We start from the raw sequence: 22,209 nt of genomic DNA on the forward strand, positions 1-22,209 counted from the left end.
CATTATCTTCACTAAGTGTCAAGATAAAATTATGTTGTCAGTAATTTCACGCTAAGGGCACTAGGAGTCTCTGGAGTTGTAAATCTGCAATAAATTTTCAAGCGAGCGTAGAAGAGACATCAAAAATGTACTGGCTTGAGAACTGCCGCATTGATAGTTCAGACCCCTGAGTTTTTTTCAGGAGGTGGAATTTCCCTACATGAGTTGGGTCAAGTCATTTCCCTTGTGATCCTACAAGAACTAAGATATTACGTTACTGACACTAAGGTTGTGTTTCTGTGGTTGATCACATCCTCATTTTCTGCGCAAACTTTTTTTTCAATCGGCCTGTTTTAGTTTGAGTCGCTCCTAAAAGTATTCTGTTGTTGGTGTCTTTCCAAAAATCCTTGTTCGTGTTCATACATGTGCAGATTGTCGATTTATTTTCCTTCAAAGATGAAAAAAGGTACTGTACATATTCTTTGTAAGTTAGCTCGATTTTTTGGGTCAGTGTCTAAATAACAGTTTTCAGCTTCAAAGAGTGCAGTTGAATATTGTAATGCTTTTTATGCATCCTGTTTCAGTCAGTTCTGACATATACTATATTAACCTTTGTTACTTTCAGGACAGTGCTGTCGTACGGCTCTGCAGTACAGGGTATACTACCCATGTAGTGCTGATTTAGAGGAAGCAAATGTTCCCCTAGTGACAGTTTTGGGGGTGCAGTGTTTGGGATAGCAGCTTGACGGTGTGTGCAACTAAATCAGCAGATTCCAATTATCCCTACTCCAGCGAACTGTTTTATCATTCACTGATCTCATGGAGTGGGAAAACTTCAGTGCTGCATTTAATGTAGTGGAGATGCCGGTTATGGACTGGGGTTGACAATTGTAAACAATTTTACAACACCAAGTTATAGTCCAGCAATTTTATTTTAAATTCACAAGCTTTCGGAGGCTACCTCCTTCCTCATTTTTCCACATCGTTCACCTGAGGAAGGAGGTAGCCTCCGAAAGCTTGTGAATTTAAAATAAAATTGCTGGACTATAACTTGGTGTTGTAAAATTGTTTGCATTTAATGTACAAAGTGCTGCGACAGTTAATTCTCTAACTGTACATGCATTAATTTTTTGGAGGTTTCACTCCAGATATTTTACTTGAATTTGGCCTCTCAGGCTATTTACATATGTGAACCCTCACTCCGTACATACCTTGTCAAGGAACAAATATAGTTGTTGGCAAAGACAGAGAGTGAATCTCTAACGGAGTGATGTGCTAACAGAGTGAGAACATTCAACTGGGAATTAGGTGCAGAGGGGGAAGGAGGTGCTAAGTGATTTAGTGGTTATTGCTCTTAGTGGTTAGTGTCTTTAGTGATTGGTTATTGTTTTTTAGTGGTTAGTGTTTTAGTGTTAGATAATCGATAAATTGCTTTAAAACTAAACAAACAGTTTAAGTAACCGTAGCTAACATGGCAAAACAGCTGGGGTCCATCGCATGCACATCCTGTGCCATGTGGGAACTCCAGAACACTTTGTGTGTCCTGGAAAACCACATGTGCAGGAAGTGCCACCAACTGCTCAAGGTCGAGCTTAGAGTTTCTGAACTTGAGGGGCAGCTGGCGTCACTACAGTGCATACGGGAAGCTGAGAGTTTTGTGGATAGCACATTTCAGGAGGTGGTCACCCTGCAGCTACAGAGAATTCAGGCACAGAGGGATTGAGTGACCACCTCAAACTAGGAGGAACAGGTAGGCAGTGCAGGAGTCTCTGGCAGTGTGGCACACACAAACTGGTATTCAGTGTTGAGCACCAGTGAGGATGATAATACCTCAGGGGAGTGCAGTCAGGAACAAATCCACGGCACTGTGGGAGACTCAGCTGCACAGGGAGGCAAAAGAAATGCAGTTGTTATAGGGGATTCGATAGTCGGGGGATAAATAAGTGTTTCTGCAACTGCCAACATGAATCCAGCATGGTGTGTTGCCTCCCTGGTGCCAGGGTAAAGGACATCACTAAGAGGCTGCAGAACATTTTGAGGGGGGAAGGGGAACAGCCATGGTCCATGTTGGAACCAATGACATAGGAAGGAAAAGGGTCGAGGACCTGCAGTCAGAGTTTCAGGAGCTAGGGAGGAAGTTAAGAAGCAGGACCTCAAAGGTAGTAATCTCTGGATTACTCCCAGTGCCAAGCACTAGTGATTATAGGAATAGTAGGATAAGACAGGTTAATGCATGGCTGGAGAAATGGTGCAGGAGGAAGGGCTTCAGATTCCTGGGGCATTGGGACCAGTTCTGGGGCTGGAGGGATCTGTTCAAGATAGATGGATTGCACTTCAACAGAGCTGGGACCAATGTCCTTGTGGGGAGGGTAACTAGTGCTGTGGAGGAGGGTTTAAACTAATTTGGCAGGGGGATGGGCACCAGGGTGAAACATTAGAGAGGAGAAACAAGGTGCACAGAGGAATGGGAGGGACAAGTAGAACTAGAGTAAAGAATAGTTCAGAAATAGGAGGGGTCAGACAGGGGGCAAATCCGAGGCAATCTAAGATGAGATTGGAGTGCATGTGCGTAAATGCACTTGGCATGCATTTGGTAAATAAGTTTGGTGAGCTGCAGGCTCAAGTTGCCGCTTGAGACTACAATATAGTGGCGATAACAGAGACCTGGCTCAAAGAAGGGGAGGATTGGGTACTTAATATTCTAGGCTACAAGGTATTCAGGAAAGGTAATGAAGGAAAGAAAGGAGGGGGGTGGCAGTATTGGGTAAAGAAACTATTATATAACACTGAAAAGGGATAATGTAATTGAAGGGTCAAAGACAGAATCTATTTGGTTAGAATTAAGGAACAATAGAGGAGCTATTACGCTGCAGGATATATTACTCTTGGCCACCAAATAGTGAGAAGGAGATAGAGATAGAGGAGCAAGTTTGCAGGCAAATTACAGAAAGATGCAAGAACTATACATTAATAATAATGGGGGATTTCAATTATCCCAATATAGACTTGGAGAGTAACAGTGTAAGGGGGTAAAGATGGGGAGGAATTCTTGAAATGTGTTCAAGAAATCTTTCTGGAACAGTGTGTTTCCAGCCCAACCAGGAAGGAAACAGTGCTGGATGTAGTTCTGGGGAATGAAGTGGGGCAGGTGGAGCATGTTTTAGTGTGGGAACATTTGGGGAACAGTGATCATAATATCATTAGATTTAGAATAGTTATGGAAAAGGACAAGGAACAATCAAATGTGAAAATGCTTAACTGGAGGAGGGCAAATTTCAGTGAGTTAAAAGGGATCTTGCCCTGATGGATTGAAACCAAAAATTGGTAGGCAAAACAGTAATTGAACAACGAGAGGCCTTCAAGGAGGAGTTGGTTCGGGTACAGAGTAAACGCATCCCTACGAGGGAGAAAGAAAATGCATCCAAAGCTAGAGCTCCGTGGATGACTAAAGATATAGAGATTGAAATGAAACAGAAAAAGGAGCCTTATGACGAATGTAAGGTTCATAATACAATAAAGAACCAGGCTGAATACAGAAAGTACAGAGGAGATCTAAAAAAAGGGAATAAGAGGGGCAAGGAGAGAGTATGAGAATAGATTAGCAGTTAACATAAAAGGGAACCCAAAAGTCTTTTAGAAACATATAAATAGTAAAAGGGTAGTCAAAGAAAGAGTAGGACTGATTAGGGACAAAATGGAGATCTTATGGAGGCAGAGGGCATGGCTGAGGTACTAAATGAATACTTCGCATCTGTCTTCACTAGAGAAGAGGATGCTGCCACTGTAGCAGTAAAGGAGGAGGTAGTAGCGATATTGGATAGGATAAAAATAGATGAAGAGGAGGTACTTAAAAGATTGGCAGTACTCAAAGTAAAAAAGTCACCCGGTCCAGATGGGATACATCCTAGGTTACTGAGGGAAGAAGGGTGGAAATTACGACGGCTCTGGCCACAATCTTCCAATCCTCCTTAGATATGGGGATAGTGCCGGAGGACTGGAGGATTGCAAATGTTATACCCCTGTTCAAAATAAGGGTGGGATTAACTCGGCAATTACAGGCCAGTCAGCCTAACAACGGTGGGGTTGTGAAACTTTTAGAGACAATAATCCGGGTCAAAATTAATTGGCACTTGGAAAAGTATGGGCTAATAAATAAAAGTCAGCTTGGATTTATTAAAGGAAAATCGTGTTTGACTAACTTGATTGAGTTCTTTGAAGAAGTAACGGAGAGGGTTGATGAGGGTTGGTGTGTATATGGACTTTCAAAAGGCATTTGATAAAGTACCACATAATAGACTTGTTAGCAAAATTAAAGACCATGGGAGTAAAGGGACAGTGGCAGCGTGGATACAAAATTGGCTAGGGGACATAAAGCAGCAAGTAGTGGTGAACAGTTGTTTTTCATACTGGAGGGAAGTATACAGTGGTGTTCCCCAGGGATCTGTATTAGGACCACTGCTCTTTTTGATAGATATTAATGACCTGGACTTTGGTATAGAGGGCATAATTTCAAAGTTTGCAGATGACATGAAACTCGGAAATGTAGCAAACAATGTGGAGGATAGTAACAGACTTCAGGAGGATATAGACAGAATGGTGACTTGGGCAGACGCATGGTAGATGAAATTTAACGCAGAGAAGTGTGAAGTGATGCATTTTGTTAAGAAGAATGAGAAGAGGGAATATAAACTAAATGGTACAATTTTAAAGGGAGTGCAGGAACAGAGAGACCTGGGGGTGCACATACACAAATCTTTGAAGATGGCAGGACAAATTGAGAAGGCTGTTAAAAAAGTATAAGGGATCCTGGGCTTTATTAATAGATTGTAAACAATTTCACAACACCAAGTTATAGTCCAACAAATTTATTTTAAATTCCACAAGCTTTCGGAGGCTTCCTCCTTCGTCAGGTGAACGGTATGGAACATACATACCGTTCACCTGACGAAGGAGGAAGCCTCCGAAAGCTTGTGGAATTTAAAATAAATTTGTTGGTCTATAACTTGGTGTTGTAAAATTGTTTACAATTGTCAACCCCAGTCCGTCACCGGCATCTCCACATCATCTTTATTAATAGAGGCATAGAGTAAAAAAGTAAGGAAGTTATGCTAAACCTTTATAAGACACTGGTTAGGCCTCAGCTGGAGTATTGTGTTCAATTCTGGGCACCACACTTTAGGAAGGATGTCAAGGCCTTAGAGAGGGTGCAGAAGAGATTTACTGGAATGATACCAGGGATGAGGGACTTCAGTTATGTGGAGAAACTGGAGAAGCTGGGTTGTTCTCCTTAGAACAGAGAAGGTTAAGGAGAGATTTGATAGAGGTGTTCAAAATCATGAACAGTTTTGATAGAGTAAATAAAGAGAAACTGTTTCCAATGACAGCAGGGTTGGTAATCAGAGGGGACACATTTCAGGTGATCGGCAAAAGAGCCAGAGGCAACATAAGGTATCATTTTTTTACACAGCGATTTGTAATGATCTGGAATGCACTGCCTGAAAGGGTGGTGGAAGCAGAATCAATAGTAATTTTCAAAAGGGAATTAGATAAATACTTGTAGGGAAAAAAATTACAGGGCAAGAGGGCAGGGCAAGGAAAGAGCAGGGGAATGGGGCTAATTGGATATCTCTTTCAAGGAGCCACCACAGCCACAATAAATCGAATGGCCTCCACCTGTGCTGTACCTACTATGATGCTATGACAAAACAGAAGTATAAAAGGACTGTTAAAAATAAAGAAAACGGAATAACTGTTAAAGACAAATTAAACTGCCTGTACAGCAATGTACACACCATGCGAATTAAATTGGGGGAATTGGAGGCAATAATCCATAGTGATGAACCAGATATAGTAGGAATAATTGAAACATGGCTACATAAAGAACAGGACTGGCAACTAAATATTGCATGTTATAAAATAATTAGAAAGGGAGAGGGAAGGAAGAAGATGGGGTGGATTAGCTGTTCTAATTAGAGATAACATAATGGCAGTAGAAAAGAGGGACATAACTAACAGAAGGATAGAAACAGAACCCATATGGATTGAAATAAAAGATAAGAAGGGATCGATCACACTAAAGTGGTATACTACAGACCACCTAATAGTGGAAAGGAGGTGGAGGAAGAAATATGTAAGCAAATATATGAAATGAGTAAAGGACATAGAATAATAATCATGGTAGATATTAACTACCCCCAAATAAACTGGCAAGAAGAGGTAGGAAAAAGGGTACAAGGAATGGAGTTTTTACAATGTGTGCAGGACTCCTTTCGTACCTACTATGTAAAAAGTCCAACAAGAGAGGAAGCACTGCTGGATCTAATAATGGGAAATGAACCAGAAGAGATAAGGGAAGTAAGCGTAGGAGAACATCTAGGCAAAGTGAACACAACATAATAAAGTTTAAGATAAAGATTGAGAAGGACATAAGTAAGACAAAGACCAAAGTAATAAATTAGAAAAAAGCTGATTTTAAGCAGATGGGAATGGAACTAGGGAAAATAAACTGGAAAAATTTACTGAGAAACCTTAAAATAGAACAGCAGCGGGAAACATTTAAAACGGTGATCAATAGAATCCAGGAGAAATATATCCCACTAAAAAGCAAGAACAAACTAGCCAGTAATGACACACGATGGATGAATAAAGAAATAAGGGCAAAATTGAAGCTAAAGAAAAAGGCATGCACTAAGTACATAGACAACAAAGGAGAGGATGACAAAAGGGAATACAAAAGGGTTAGGAGAGAAGTCAGAAAAAAATTAGGAAGGCAAAGAGAAACTACAAAATTAAATTATCAAGGAATCTAAAAAGAAATATTGAAGTATTCTAAAGACACATAAACAACAAAAGAAAAATCAGGATACGGATAGGGCCATGAAGGGATACACACAATAAACTCACAGGTAATTGAAAGTGGAGTCACAGGTGGATAGGGTGGTGAAGAAGGCATTCAGCATGCTTGGTTTCATTGGTCAGAACATTGAATACAGGAGTTGGGATGTCTTGTTGAAGTTGTACAAGACATTAGTAAGGCCACACTTGGAATACTGTGTACAGTTCTGGTCACCCTATTATAGAAAGGATATTATTAAACTAGAAAGAGTGCAGAAAAGATTTACTAGGATGCTACCGGGACTTGATGGTTTGACTTATAGGGAGAGGTTGGATAGACTGAGACTTTTTTCCCTGGAGAGGAGGAGGTTTAGGGGTGATCTTATAGAAGTCTATAAAATAATGAGGGGCATAGATAAGGTAGATAGTCAAAATCTTTTCCCAAAGGTAGGGGAGTCTATAACGAGGGGACATAGATTTAAGGTGAGAGGGGAGAGATACAAAAGGGTCCAGAGGGGCAATTTTTTCACTCAAAGGGTGGTGAGTGTCTGGAACGAGCTGCCAGAGGCAGTAGTAGAGGCGGGCACAATTTTGTCTTTTAAAAAGCATTTGGACAGTTACATGGGTAAGATGGGTATAGAGGGATATGGGCCAAATGCAGGCAACTGGGACTACATTAGTGGTATAAACTGGGCGACATGGACATGTTGGGCCGAAGGGCCTGTTTCCATGTTGTAAACTTCTATGACTCTAATGACAGCGAAATGACAGAAATATTAAATAATTACTCTGCCTCAGTATTTACCAGGAAGACTCACAAGGTGGATATGACATTAGAAGAAGAGATCAAAAAAGATATAAAGACATTTAAGATAGAAAGGGGGAGATAATTGATAAACTAATCAAACTTAGAGAGGATAAAACCCCTGGTCCGGATGGATTGCATCCACGCATATTAAAAGAAGTTAGGGAAGAGATAGCAGAGGCACTATTACATACATATAAAAATTAATTAGAAACAGGAATAGTGCCAGAGGACTGGCAGACAGCTAATGTTATTCCTATATTTAAAATGGGAGATAGAACAAGTCCAGGGAACTGTAGACTAATTAGCTTAACATCGGTGGTAGGTAAGATAATGGAATCCTTACTCAAAGATATAATAGAAAAACATATAGAAACTGAAAATATAATAAAGAATAGTCAGCACAGGATTTCAAAAGGGAAGATCATGCTTGATCTTATTGAATTCTTTGAAGAAGTAACAGAAAGGGTAAACAAGGGTAATGTACTGGATGTAATATATTTGGATTTTCAAAAAGCCTTCGATAAGGTATGGCCTAGTAGACTCATGACTAAGGTCAGAGCATGTGGAGTCAGGGGACAAGTAGCAGAATGGATAGCAAGCTGGCTACAAAACAGAAATCAGAGAGGAGGCGTTAAGGATAGTTACTCAGGCTGGAAAAAGGTGGAAAGTGGTGCTCCACAAGGATCGGTGCTGGGACCACTGTTATTCACCTTTTAAATAAATGATTTAGACTCAGGAATCGGAAGTACAATTTCAAAATTTGCAGACGACACAAAATTGGGGGGTATAGTTAATACTGAGGAAGACTGGGGCAAAATACAGGAAGACATTAATAAACTTGCAGAATGGGTGTGCAGTTGGCAAATGAATCTCAATATAGATAAGTGTGAGGTGGTGCATTTTGATAGGAAGAATAAGGAGGCCACACACTCCTTGGTAAATAAAAGTCTAAATGGGTTCGAGGAACAGAGGGTTCTGGGGGTAGATATAGACAAATCACTAAAAGTAGCGAGGCAGGTTAATAAGGCCATAAAAAAAGCAAACAAAGCACCGGGGTTCATTTCTAGAGGGATAGAAATGAAAAGCAGGGAAGTTATGTTAAATTTGTATAGAACCTTGGTTAGACCACACTTGGAATACTGTGAACAGTTCTGGTCTCCATATTATAAAAAGGATATAGAGACATTGGAGAAGATACAAAAAAGATTTACTAGGATCATACCGGAACTGAGAGGTTACACCTATCAGGAAAGTCTGAACAGGCTGGGGCTCTTTTCTCTAGAAAAGAGAAGACTGAGGAGTGACCTGATAGAGGTCTTTAAGATTATGAAAGGGTTTGATAGGGTAGACGTAGAGAAGATGTTTCCACTTGAGGGGGAGACCAGAACTAGGGACCATAAATATAAGATAGTCACTAATAAATCCAGTAGAGAATTCAGGAGAAAATTCTTTAACCAGAGAGTGGTTAGAATGTGGAACTCGCTACCACAAGGAGTAGTTGAAGCGACTAGCATAGATGCATTTAAGGGGAAGCTAGATAAATACATGAGGGAGAAATGAATAGAAGCATATGTTGATGGGTTAGATGAAGAAGGGTGGGAGGCGGCTCGTGTAGATCATAAACCGGCATCGACCTGTTGGGCCGAATGGCCTGTTTCAGTGCTGTACATTCTATGTAATTCTGTGTAATATTTATGTAACATGTAGTGAGCCCAGGTGTGGAACAAAGAATCGTTGCCCTATATTTCAATTTATTAAATATATCAAGTGCCCTCATGTGATTTTCCTTCCTTAGAAAGCAGTAGAATAAACATTTTAGTGGACCTTGGCTTAAAGTAAGAATGTGCATTTATATAGCACCTTTTATGAACTCAGGATGTCCCAAAGCGCTTTACAGCCAATGAAGTACTTTTGAAGTATAGTTACTGTTGTATTGCAAGAAATGCCACAGCCAATTTGCACACAGCAAGCCCCCACAAACAGCATTGAAATAATGACCAGATAATCTGTTTTTAGGTGTTACATGAGAGATAAATGTTGGCCAGGACATTGGGAGAACTTACCGGCTATTCTTCGAAATAGTGCTGTGGGATCTTTCACATCCGCCTGAAAGGGCAGACAGGGCCTCGGTTTAACATCTTATCCGAAAGATAGCTCAGACAGTGCAGCACTCCCTCAGTACTGCACTGAAGTGTCAGCTTAGATTATGTGCTCAAGTCTCTGGAGGGGGGCTTGAACTCAAGACCTTCTAACTCTAGAGGTGAGAGTGCTACCATTTGAGCCAAACTGACATCTTAGGCTATAAACTGCCAAACAGATTTATTAAACAGTAAATGGATAAGTGAACAGCAGTAATGTCACACTGTAGATATACAGTAATTTTCAGGATTAAATCCCTTCTTAGAAGATTGAAAATAACAGTGGAAACAGCTGCACTAAACTTCAATGTAAACTGGACCAGATACAAGTCCTTGAATAATAACCTTAAGTGGTATTTCTCTGCTGATCTTTCATGGAATCTCTGTGGCCTATCTCTATCTTTCTGTTGACTTCAGATGGACTACTAAATTTGATCAAAACAAGCTTCCCAGGACAAAAACAATTTAAATGTCCACCTCTTAAACTCAAATAAAGCTGCCAATTCAACTGGATGCTTGTATTTGAACTGAAGGGCTTGCTCGCCTCCTGGATACCTGTTGCAGACGTGGGGCCGATTTTCATCCCTGCTTTCAGCTGAGAATGGGGTTCTAGCACAAGGAAAATTGGAGTACAGAGCTTACTACTCTATTCCTGCTGACGTCTGGCCATTGTCGTCTTGGTGGAGTGGTTGAAATGAGCGGTCCAGGCGCCTGCTGAAAACATGTGGGCGCCTCATTAGCCCGTGCAAATTGGGCCACAATGCAATTTTCAGGTACCAGTGGATGGAGCGTGTGCCGGCTATATTCTGCACATTGGTACTGCATTGAGTGGCTTAACCAGTGGTCCGAAAAGGGATCTCAAAAGGCTGCTCATAAACAAGTATGTTAAGCTTTTAGAATCATTTTTATGGGGTCAGGAGGAACGTTAATGCTCTCCTGACCCGACAAAAATTGAGCCCCACAATGCCCAATCCTCCGCAGCCCTCCCCCAGGATCACCCCCCCTCCCCCCCCACTTTAAGTTACCATTACTGGTTGGGCTCTATGCTGAGGCTGCTGGATTTTCAGCCCTCTCTGATTGGTAAACTGCTCAAAATGAGCAAGCAGCTAGCCGACAGTATGAAAATAAGGCCCGACCATTTAAATTGGTCGGGCCTTGGATCGATTCCATTCAGTGGGCACATGAAAATCTACCCCATAAGGTCTGCTCTGGCGCTAAAGTGTATTAAACCGGGCCATTTTTGGAGTAAACCTGGTTTTTAACCTCGTGTGTATTATAACAGAAAGAAAAATGCCAATAACATAATACATTTGTTCAAGGCAACCTCGGAAAGCAGTGAACATTTCAAATGAGAAAATCATGTCTAGATATTGTCCAGAAGTCTGTAGTAACAACACAATTGCATTTTTATACATGTATCATATCTAAAGTCTTAGTTAATGAAGTATAAAATGTGTATTATATATAGAGCTCCAAGTTTATATGAGTAAAAAAGAAAAAAACATTCAGTGGAAATTGTAATTAGAAAATAAAAGAATAATATTCAGACTCTTAACTTAATACGAATGCAGGAAAGGAAAGGAAAGCCTGGGTTTTTGGGAAGCTGGAAGTAGCAATTGTAGTTCAATTCGAGGCAAAATGAATACATGAACTAGGTTTTTACTGGGGAACAATGTTAGACCAAAATGAAAATGGATGAAAATAGTATTGGAAAATGGCTTGAGAAGAAAAAGAGCAAGAATCTTTCCATGAAAATCTGTAAAACAAGAAAACACAGATCCCAAATCATATATTTATATTTAAATCCCCCTACTGTATGCTTCTGTTTAACAGGCAGACTTCTGTTACTACCACTGAGATCCCAACACTTGTAAAGGATGCAGGAAGTGTTTGAGCAGGAGGCTCCTAGTTGCAATGTCTGAAAAGTTGTGTTTGATTATTTTTTCAAAAAATATACTTTATTCATAAAATTTGTAGCAAAACATATAATACAGTTGTCATATCACATTCCAAACGTACACAATGCAGATTATACAATTTGCAGGTTAAATCAAGTACAGTTCAATGAACAAATTGTACATAATTACAGTTCATGACACTCTGGGGTGTCTCATTGCATTATACTCAATACAGATTATTGATTACAGATTCATTACAGGTACATTACGGATTCATTACAGCTACATTACAGCAATTTCAATTTTACATTCTGCCCAGGGCGGGTTTTCCCTGATTGCAGCCCCTCGGTATACAATGGCGGGAAGGCTCTAAATGGTTGCCTTTCCCCACAGAGCCTTTGGGGCGGCCGCACACAGCTTCAGTGCGTCCCTGAGCACGTAGTCCTGGACCTTGGAATGTGCCAGTCTGCAATACTCGGTCGAGGACAGCTCCTTGCACTGAAAGACCAGCAGGTTTCGGGCATACCAAATGGCGTCTTTCACCGAGTTAATGGTCTTCCAGCAGCAGTTGATGTCTGTCTCGGTGTGCGTCCCCGGGAACAGCCCGTAGAGCACAGAGTCCTGTGTTACGGAATTGCTCGGGACGAACCTGGACAGATACCACTACATCTCTCTACAGACCTTCCTTGCAAAGGCACATTCCAGAAGGAGATGGGTGACGGTCTCGTCTCCACCGCAGCCTCCTCGGGGACAGTGTGCGGTGGCGCTGAGAGTCCGGGAGTGCATGAAGGATCTGACGGGAAGGGCCCTTCTCACCACCAGCCAAGCTATGTCTTGGTGCTTGTTTGAAAGTTCTGGCAATGAGGTGTTTTGCCAAATGACATTGACAGTCTGCTCGGGGAACCAACTGACAGGATCCATCGTCTCCTTTTCCCGCAGGGTCTCGAGGACGTTACGTGCAGACCACTTACTGATCGCCTTGTGGTTGAAAGTGTTTTTTTGCAAAAACGTTTCGACGAAGGACAGGTGGAGCGGAACGGTCCAACTGGACGGAGTGTTCCTTGGCAGCTTGGCTAGGCCCATCCTTCGCAACACCGGGGATAGGTAGAACCTCAGCACGTAGTGACACTTTGTGTTTTCATACCAAGGGTCCACGCAAAGCTTGATGCAGCCGCACACGAAATTGGCCATCAGGATGAGGGCCATGTTCGGCACCCCTTTCCCCCCTTTCTCTGGAGATTTGTACATCGTGTCCCTGCGGACACGGTCCATTTTTGATCTCCAGATAAAGTGGAAGATGGCTCGGGTGACTGTCGCGGCGCAGGAGCGAGGAATGGGCCAGACCTGTGCCAAGTACAGCAACACCGAAAGCACCTCGCACCTGATGACCAGGTTTTTGCCCATGATCGAGAGGGATCGTCGATCCCACAGTCCCAGTTTCTGCTTCTCCTTGGAAATACGCTCCTTCCAGTTCTTGGTGCACGCCCCGGCCTCCCCAAACCAGATCCCCGCACCTTCAGGTAATCCCACCTGACGGTGAAGGGGACAAAGGATCGGTCGGTCCAGTTCCCAAAGAACATGGCCTCGCTCTTGGTGTGATTTACCCTGGCCCCTGAGGCCAGTTCGAACTGGTCGCAGATGCTCATCAATCTGCGGACCGACAGCTGATCCGAGCAAAAGACGGCGACGTCATCCATGTACAGGGAGGCCTTGACCTGAGTGACTCCGCTGCCTGGGATCGTCACCCCTCTTATGCCCACATCCCTCCTGATGGACTCGGCAAAGGGTTCGATGCAGCACACGAACAAGACGGAGGAGAGAGGACAGCCCTGCCTAACTCCAGATTTGATCGGGAAGCTTTCTGATTCCCACCCGTTGATTGAAACGGCGCTACTGATGTTTGTGTAGAGCAGTTAGATCCAATTGCGGATTCCCTCCCCAAACCCCATTTTGGAGAGCACGTCCATCATGTACGTGTGGGATATTCTGTCAAAGGCCTTCTCCTGGTCCAGGCTGATCAGGCAGGTATTCACCCCCCTGTCCTGTACGTAGGCGATCGTGTCCCTGAGTAACGCCAGGCTATCAGAGATCTTCCTGCCGGGTACGGCGCAGGTCTGATCAGGGTGAATCCACCACCTCCAGGGCTGACTTGACCCGATTGGCGATGACCTTGGACAGAATTTTGTAGTCCACATTAAGTAGTGAGATAGGTCGCCAATTTTTGATTTCTTCCCTCTCCCCTTTCCGCTTGTCGATGAGGGTGATGATGCCTTTCCGCATGGAGTCTGACATGCTGCCTGCCAGAAGCATACCCCCGTACACTTCCAGCAGGTCTGGGCCTATCCAGTCCCACAGAGCCGATTACAACTCCACCGGTAAGCCGTCGCTTCCGGGAGTCTTAATCTTCTCGAAGGAACGGACGGCCTTTGTCAGTTCGTCCAGAGTTAACGGGTGATCCAGACTCTCCCACTTGCTGTCGTCTAGAACCTCCATGATAGACGACAAGAAGGACTGGGAGGCCACGCTGTCTGTGGGCTTTGCGTCGTACAGTCCGGCATAAAAGGATTTGCAGATCCTCATTATGTCGGGCTGCGAGGATGTGACCGAGCCATCCTCTTCCTTCAGGCTGCTGATCACAGAGCTTTCTCTGTGCACCTTTTGGAAGAAGAAACGCGAGCAAGTCTCGTCCTGCTCCACGGAGCGGACTCTGGACCGGAAAATGATCTTGGAGGCATTGGAGACAAAGAGCGAGGCTTGCTGGTCCTTCACCTCTCTGAGTTCCTCCCCGACATCGATCCCCATCGACTGCAGCAGGAGAAGATTCTGCATGCTTTTCTGGAGTCGAGATGTTTCCCTCTGCCTCTCTCTCGCCTTCTGAACACCTTTGAGGATGAAGAACCTCTTGATGTTCGCCTTGATGGCTTCCCACCAGTGCATTGGGGAGTCAAAGAGGGGCTTTACGGTTCTCCAACCTTTGTAATCCAGCTTCAGTTCCTCAATGTTTCCCGGGGTTAGCAGTTTCACGTTCAGCTTCCATGTCCCCCTGCCCACTCTCTGATCGTCCTGTAGGTGACAGTCGGCCAGGAGGAGGCAGTGGTCAGAGAAGAACACCGGTGTGACCTTGGTGGATCTGATCTTGAGCTTCGGGGATGCAAACAGGAAGTCTATCCTGGAATAGATGGACCCGTGTTGGTCTGGACCAGGTGTATTGACGCGCCACTCCGTCTGCAGGGTTGCTGAAGACGTCGCACAGCTTGGCATCTTTCACCGCTTCCATTAGGAGTTTGGACGTTGTGTCCAGTTTGTTGTCGGCTCCGCCGGATCATCCAGCCGCATCGATGATGCAGTTGAAGTCACCGCCGAGAATGACCGGCCTGGACGTTGCCAGCAGCAGTGGGAGCTGCTGGAAGATGGCCAGCCGCTCGCTGTTTAGAGTCGGGGCGTACACGTTGATCAGTCGGAGCGGAGTGTTTTTGTACATTACATCTGCTACGAGGAGGCGACCCCCCACCACCTCCTTTACTTCGGTGATGGTGAAGTTGCCTCCCCGCAGCAGAATCCCCAGGCCAGAGGCACGGCTATCGTTGCCTCCCGACCAGATCGACGGCCCGTGGGTCCACCGCTGCGACCATTGCCGGTAATTGCTGAGGTGCAGGCCGCACTCTCGCAAGAACAGCAGGTCGCTCTTGACCATGGCCAGGTAGTCCAAGGTCGACACACATCGTGTAGTGCATTTAACGCTACGCACGTTAATGGATGCGACTTTCAGACCCATTTTAACAACAGTTTAAAGTCTCACCCAACAGTCCGTTAACATTTTCCACTTGGGTTGAAGTTTTAGGCTCTATTCCTGTGTTGAATTAGATGCCACTGGTCACTGAAACACTTGCACCTTTTCCTGATACCTTGACATAGTGAATAATTTTGAACATTTTTCTGCTTTAACAAAGAATGAGTCCAAGACAAGGGGACTTGATACTGACCTGTGAAGCACCAACCAGCAAAACTGTCTGCATTTAAATTGTCTAGGTAGGACTTCTATGCATCACCTTGTTTAGGCAAATTATCCTCAGCTTCTTAAATCTGCCTCCTGTGTGAAAGAATGTTTTGGTTAACTCGCCTTCCCAGGTTTTATTAAGATGAATTAGTGTAGTACAAATGAAGATTTGCCATAGAAACATCTGTAATGATTAAATTTCAACATGTTCATATTTATGCTGGAAAATAGCTTAAAGTTCCACTAAAGTTACAGTTAAAGGACAAGCAACTTTTCCTACCATTGTCTATTATGCTGATCCTTTTCCAACAGTCGATCAAGAACACAAGATTATTGGAGGGAATTTTAGGGTGAAACAGATGTAACTTAGGGCCATAAAGATATAGCGACAATAGACAAGGATAGAATTGGACATAGACTGACAGATGAAATACAATATGGCTTTATGAAAAGGATCAGCATAATAGACAGTGGTAGAGATGGAGCAATAAGACATCATAAAAGTAATACACCATTTAATCGTAGAACTTTGTTTCTGTGACCTGCCTGTGATGTGGTAGCACAATTGCACCTCTTTACTTCAGTTAGGACAAGATATGAAATTACTTTCTAGTAAGTGAAATTGTTTATTCAGAATTCTGGCATTGGACTTGGCTACATATTTTTTCCATTTTTGTTGTGTTGTTAAGAATATACAGTCACATTTTATGAAACTGTTATACATACAGTTGTACGTTCATATATATATATATGGCAAGTAACATTCGCGCCAGACAAGTGCCAGGCAATGACCATCTCCAATAAGAGAGAATCTAACCACCTCCCCTTGACATTCAATGGCATTACCATCACCGAATCCCCCACCATCAACATCCTGGGGGTCACCATTGACCAGAAACTTAACTGGACCAGCCATATAAATGCTGTGGCTACAAAAGCAGGTCAGAGGCTGGGTGTTCTGCGGCGAGTGACTCACCTCCTGACTCCCCAAAGCCTTTCCACCATCTACAACGCACAAGTCAGGAGTGTGATGGAATACTCTCCACTTGCCTGGATGAGTGCAGCTCCAACAACACTCAAGAAGCTCAACACCATCCAGGACAAAGCAGCCCGCTTGATTGGCACCCCATCCACCACCCTAAACATTCACTCCCTTCACCACCAGCGCACAGTGTCTTCAGTGTGTACCATCCACAGGATGCATTACAGCAACTCGCCAAGGCTTCTTCGACAGCACCTCCCAAACCCGCGACCTCTACCACCTAGAAGGACAAGAGCAGCAGGCACATGGGAACAACACCACCTGCATGTTCCCCTCCAAGTCACACACCATCCCGACTTGGAAATATATCGCCATTCCTTCATCGTCGCTGGGTCAAAATCCTGGAACTCCCTACCTAACAGCACTGTGGGAGAACCTTCACCACACGGACTGCAGCGGTTCAAGAAGGCAGCTCACCACCACCTTCTCAAGGGCAATTAGGGATGGGCAATAATTGCCGGCCTCGCCAGCGACGCCCACATCCCATGAACGAATAAAAAAATATATGTAAGGAAGCAACTATACATATATGTTATGTTCACATTTTTAAGAAGCCATTGTTCGATTAAAAGTACATTCACTTTGATACTTTAACCTCATTGCACATATGTTATGAGAGTGTACAATCCCATGCATAGTTTTTGGAGTGACTTTATCCTTATTGCACAATGCATTGGTTCAATTGCAGTAGTGCACCACATTGAACCAGCACTGAGTGTTGTCCCTTGAGAGATGATGCTGTATAAAGTATGGAACAGCCCAAGGATGACTGCGTTTAGTCTTGAGGCTAAGAGTTGACCAATATTTTATGGTCCTCATTGAGGAACGATATAGATCTGTATGATCAGCACTAGGTAGCGTCTTTACTTCTCTTATGTATTGTGGATACATTGAGAGCGTCTGGAAGGATCTTTATCTCCAGTATATAGTGTTGAAGTTTCAGTAAAAGAGGAGTGAGCTCTGTGAATAGGGCCTTGAAGAACTCAGCAGGGAAGCCATCAAACCCTGAGGCTTTCTCCAATTGGTGTGTTATCTGCACCCAGCTACTGCACTTTGCTTACCACACCAGGAAGGTGGTAGTTGGAATATTCCAATTCAGGCTAATGTTTCAATGAAACATGAGTAGAGATACTGGTGGCTATGTTTGTTCATGTCCAGCAATTCAAGCTATTCTTTCTTTGGTAGTTGTTTTAAGCTGATTTTATGCTGTGCATGAATCTTGCACGACCAGCAGATACCCCAAAGTAAACTTGTTGGTTTCACTAAGGCCAGCCACCAGGAAGACCTAGTTACAAAACAGGTCTTTTCAGTAGCAAATCCATCATTTACTTTGGGATTGACATCGGCTGCATGAGACCCATGCATCAGGAACAAGTGGGACCAGTAAAGCTCTTTAAAACAGCTTCAGGGGAAACCTGTTCTCAGGTCCGTACCTGTATAGCTCTTTAATCAGCCACTAGAAAACACTGGCATGGACTTTATGGATCAAATGGCCTGATTATATGTGGTAACATCCTTTGATTCTATTATTTTATCAGGTGACCATTTGAAGGCAGTAATTTTAATAATGTTACTTCAAGATCTTTGCCATTTCTGCACAAATAGAAGTGTATTGTGTTTTTCAAAATATAATCATTTCTGCCCCTCCCAATTTTCTGTCCTCCTCTCCTGAAAGTGCTGGTTCATTCTTGGGTAAGCTTTAGTATTTTGTCAAAGTGACCCTTTTCCATATCTGAGCTTAGACCAGTATGGTTTTCAAACCTCTGTGACACATTCGGGGACACTTTAAATACTGACACATGCACTCCTGAAGCTTTTCTATTCTAACTTCCAAAAGATAGTGTCAGGTACATAAAGGAAAACATGAGATTTATCCAAATCTCTCATTATAACTTTGGTGGAAGATCAGGGGAACCCACCGGGGAAATGGCAGAAACAGCTGAATCCCGCCATTGACGCTGTTTCTCCAAGGGATTCTTCCAATCTCCCGCTGAAGTTAAGGCAGAAGATCGGAACAACCCCTATGGAAATTCAGAGCCATTGATTTCATTGTAGAAAACTTTTTAAAAAATAATTTTGGCAACAGAAATAACATAACGTGAGCCATGCAATACTGAAAAAATATAAAAATATAGAATTGCCAAGGCAATCACATGTCCCGATCCACCACTGTAACTATGCGCAGATGGACTTCCAGCTGCTGGCAAGTTGCACCCCTCACCCTATCTGAATTCCCAGGGTCAGGGCATTTGCATAATTTGGGCAGGGGCCCGTAATGGTGTTTGCGGTGTACTTGGGATGCCCGGTTGATAAGGGGGAGGAACCTGACTGCAGAGCCATGCTGCAGCTGTGCTGGCCGAAGATTTCCCAAACTGTAAAAAAACCAAGAGGCCTGTTTTCAAATAGGCTGGTTTCCCTCCGGTAACCCATCGCTTTGTAAGGAAACTAGCCTGTCCAAACTGCGTTGGACCCCATTTCCACCATTATATGTTCCTGGCATAGAATGTGATTCTTTATGCTGGTGTACACAGAGTTGGTCAGTGACGGCAAATTACATAGAATTACATAGAATTTACAGCACAGAAACAGGCCATTGGCCCAACTGGTCCATGGCGGTGTTTATGCTCCACAAGAGGATCCTCCTACTCCTCTTCATCTAACCCTATCAGCATATCCTTCCATTCCTTTTTCTGTTTTTCTGTTTATCTAGCTTCCCCTTAAATGACATCATCCCCTCAGTCCTGCTTCTTTCACTGATGATGCTTGGAAGGGAGGTCAGCACATAAAGTGTAGATCCTCACCTTTGGTAGAAAAACTGATAGATGTCAAGCAGGACAAAGATCCAGTGGATCCAGGTCCGGTCCCAATTTCCATCTCTGCACAGCCCCATACATCCCAAACAAGGTGTGATTAATCATACAGAGCTGTGGGTTTTTGGGACCACGTGCTGCATGTCTGAGAAAGATGGAGAGAAAGATGGAGAGATAGTTAATGATCAAACGGATGCCCTTTGACCTTGTTGTGGACCCTAGTTTGAAAGCCTGTGGTCTAGACAGAAAGAAAGAACTTGCATTTTTATAGCGCCTTTCATAGTATTAGACCTCAGGACATCCCAAAGCGCTTTACAGCTGGTAACGTAGGGGACAGCATCAAACAGGAAATTAGAGATGCATGTAACAAGGGTACTACAGTAATCATGGGTGACTTTAATCCACATATAGACTGGCCAAACCAAATTAGCAATAATACTGTGGAAGATGAATTTCTGGAGTGTGTATGAGATGGTTTTTAAGACCAGTACGTTGAGGAGCCAACCAGGGAATAGGCTATCCTAGATTGGGTATTGTACAATGAGAAGGGGTGAATTAATAATCTTGTTGTGTGGGGTCCTTTAGGGAAGAGTGACCATAACATGTTGGAATTCTTCATTAAGATGGAAAGTGAAGTCCTAATCTAAACAAAGGAAAGTACGAAGGTATGAGGAGTGAATTGGCTATGATAGATTGGGAAGCTTCATTAAAAGGCATGACGGTGGATAGGCAATGGCTAACGTTTAAGGAACGAATGCATGAATTGCAACCGTTATACATTCCTTTCTGGTGCAAAAACACAAAAGGAAAAGTGGCCCAACCATGGCTAACAAAAGAAATGAAGGATAGCATTAGATCCAAAGAGGAGTCGTATAAAGTTGCCAGAAAAAGTAGCAAGCCTGAGGATTGGGAGCAATTTAGAATTCAGCAAAAAAAGACCAAGAGATTGATTAAGAGGGGAAAAATAGATTATGAGAGTAAACTTGCAAGGAACATAAAAGTAGACTGTAAAAGCTTCTACACGTATGTAAAAAGAAAAAGATTAGTGAAGACAAATGTAGGTCCCTTACAGTCAGAAACGGGAGAATTTATAATGGAGCACAAGGAAATGGCAGAGCAATCAAACAAATACTTTAGTTCTGTCTTCACGGAAGAGGACACAAATAACTTCCCAGAAATGCTAGGGAACCAAGGGACTAGTGAGAAGGAGGAATTAAAGGAAATTAGTATTGGTAAAAAATAGTGCTGGAGAAATTAATGGGATTGAAAGCTGATAAATCCCCAGGGCCTGATAATCTTCATCCCAGAGTACTAAAAGAGGTAGCCATGGAAATAGTGGATGCATTGGTTGTCATCTTCCAAAATTTTATAGATTATGGAACAGTTCCTGCAGATTGGAAGGTGGCAAATGTAACCCCACTATTTAAAAAAGGAGGGAGAGAGAAAACAGGGAACTACTGACCAGTTAGCCTAACATCAGTAGTAGGGAAAATGCTAGAGTCTATTATAAAGGATGTGATAACAGGACACTTAGAAAATATCAACGGGATTAGACAAAGTCAACATATGAAAGGGAAATCATGTTCGCCAAACCGACTGGAGTTTTTTGAGGATGTAACTGGTGGAATAGATAAGGGAGAAGCAGTGGATGTGGTTTATTTGGATTTTCAGAAGGCCTTTGATAAAGTCCCACATAAGAGGTTAGTGTGCAAAATTAAAGCACATGGCATTGGTGGTAATATACTGGCATGGATTGAAAAATGGTTAACAGACAGGAAACTTAGAGTAGGAATAAATGGGTCTTTTTTGGGGTGGCAGGCGGTGACTAGTGGGGTACCGCAGGGATCAGTGCTTGGGCCCCAGCTAGTCACAATATATATCAATGATTTGGATGAGGGAGCCATATGTAATATTTCCAAATTTGCTGATGACACAAAACTAGGTGGGATCGTGAGATGTGAGGAGGATGCAAAGAGGCTTCAAGGCGATTTAGACAAGTTGAGTGAGTGGGCAAATATATGGCAGACGCTGTATAATGTGGATAAATGTGAAGTTATCCACTTCGGAAGGAAAAACAGAAAGGCAGAGTATTATTTAAATGGTGATAGATTGGGAAATGTTGATGTACAAAGGGACCTGGGTGGCCTTGTACACCAGTCACTGAAAACAAACATGCAGGTGCAGCAAGCAGTTAGGAAGGCAAATGGTATGTTGGCCTTCATTGCAAGAGGATTTGAGTACAGGAGCAAGGATGTCTTACTGCAGTTATACAGGGCCTTGGTGAGACCACACCTGGAGTATTGTGTGCAGTTTTGGTCTCCTTAGCTAAGAAAGGATTTACTTGCCGTAGAGGGAGTGCAGCGAAGGTTCACCAGACTGATAGACTGATTCCTGGGATGGCAGGACTGTCGTATGAGGAGAGATTGGGTCGACTCGGCCTGTATTCACGTGAGTTTAGAAGAATGAGAGGGGATCTCATTGAAACATATAAAATTCTGACGGGGCTAGACAGACTGGATGCAGGGAGGATGTTTCCCCTGGCTGGAGGTCCAGAACGAGGGGTCACAGTCTCAGGATACAGGGTAGGACATTTAGGACTGAGATGAGGAGAAATTTCTTCACTCAGAGGGTGGTGAACCTGTGGAATTCTCTACCACAGAAGGCTGTGGAGGCCAGGTCACTGAATATATTTAAGAAGGAGCT

At 43.2% G+C, this 22,209-nt stretch overlaps 1 protein-coding gene across 3 annotated transcripts in view; it reads left to right on the plus strand.

The window, feature by feature from the left end:
- The first annotated feature begins 243 nt into the window (after positions 1–243).
- LOC137322877 (interleukin-6 receptor subunit beta-like) overlaps positions 244–22,209 on the plus strand; it is a 108,276-nt gene continuing 86,310 nt past the window's right edge. For 2 of the 3 annotated variants that reach the window (XM_067986060.1, XM_067986070.1), the window contains exon 1: positions 244–445. The gene's annotated coding sequence lies outside the window, so the exon portion shown is untranslated. The remainder of the gene's footprint in view (positions 446–22,209) is intronic. The other variant, XM_067986079.1, reaches the window with a different exon arrangement.

Source organism: Heptranchias perlo, chromosome 1, assembly GCF_035084215.1.
Source record: "Heptranchias perlo isolate sHepPer1 chromosome 1, sHepPer1.hap1, whole genome shotgun sequence".
Classification (NCBI taxonomy): domain Eukaryota; kingdom Metazoa; phylum Chordata; class Chondrichthyes; order Hexanchiformes; family Hexanchidae; genus Heptranchias; species Heptranchias perlo.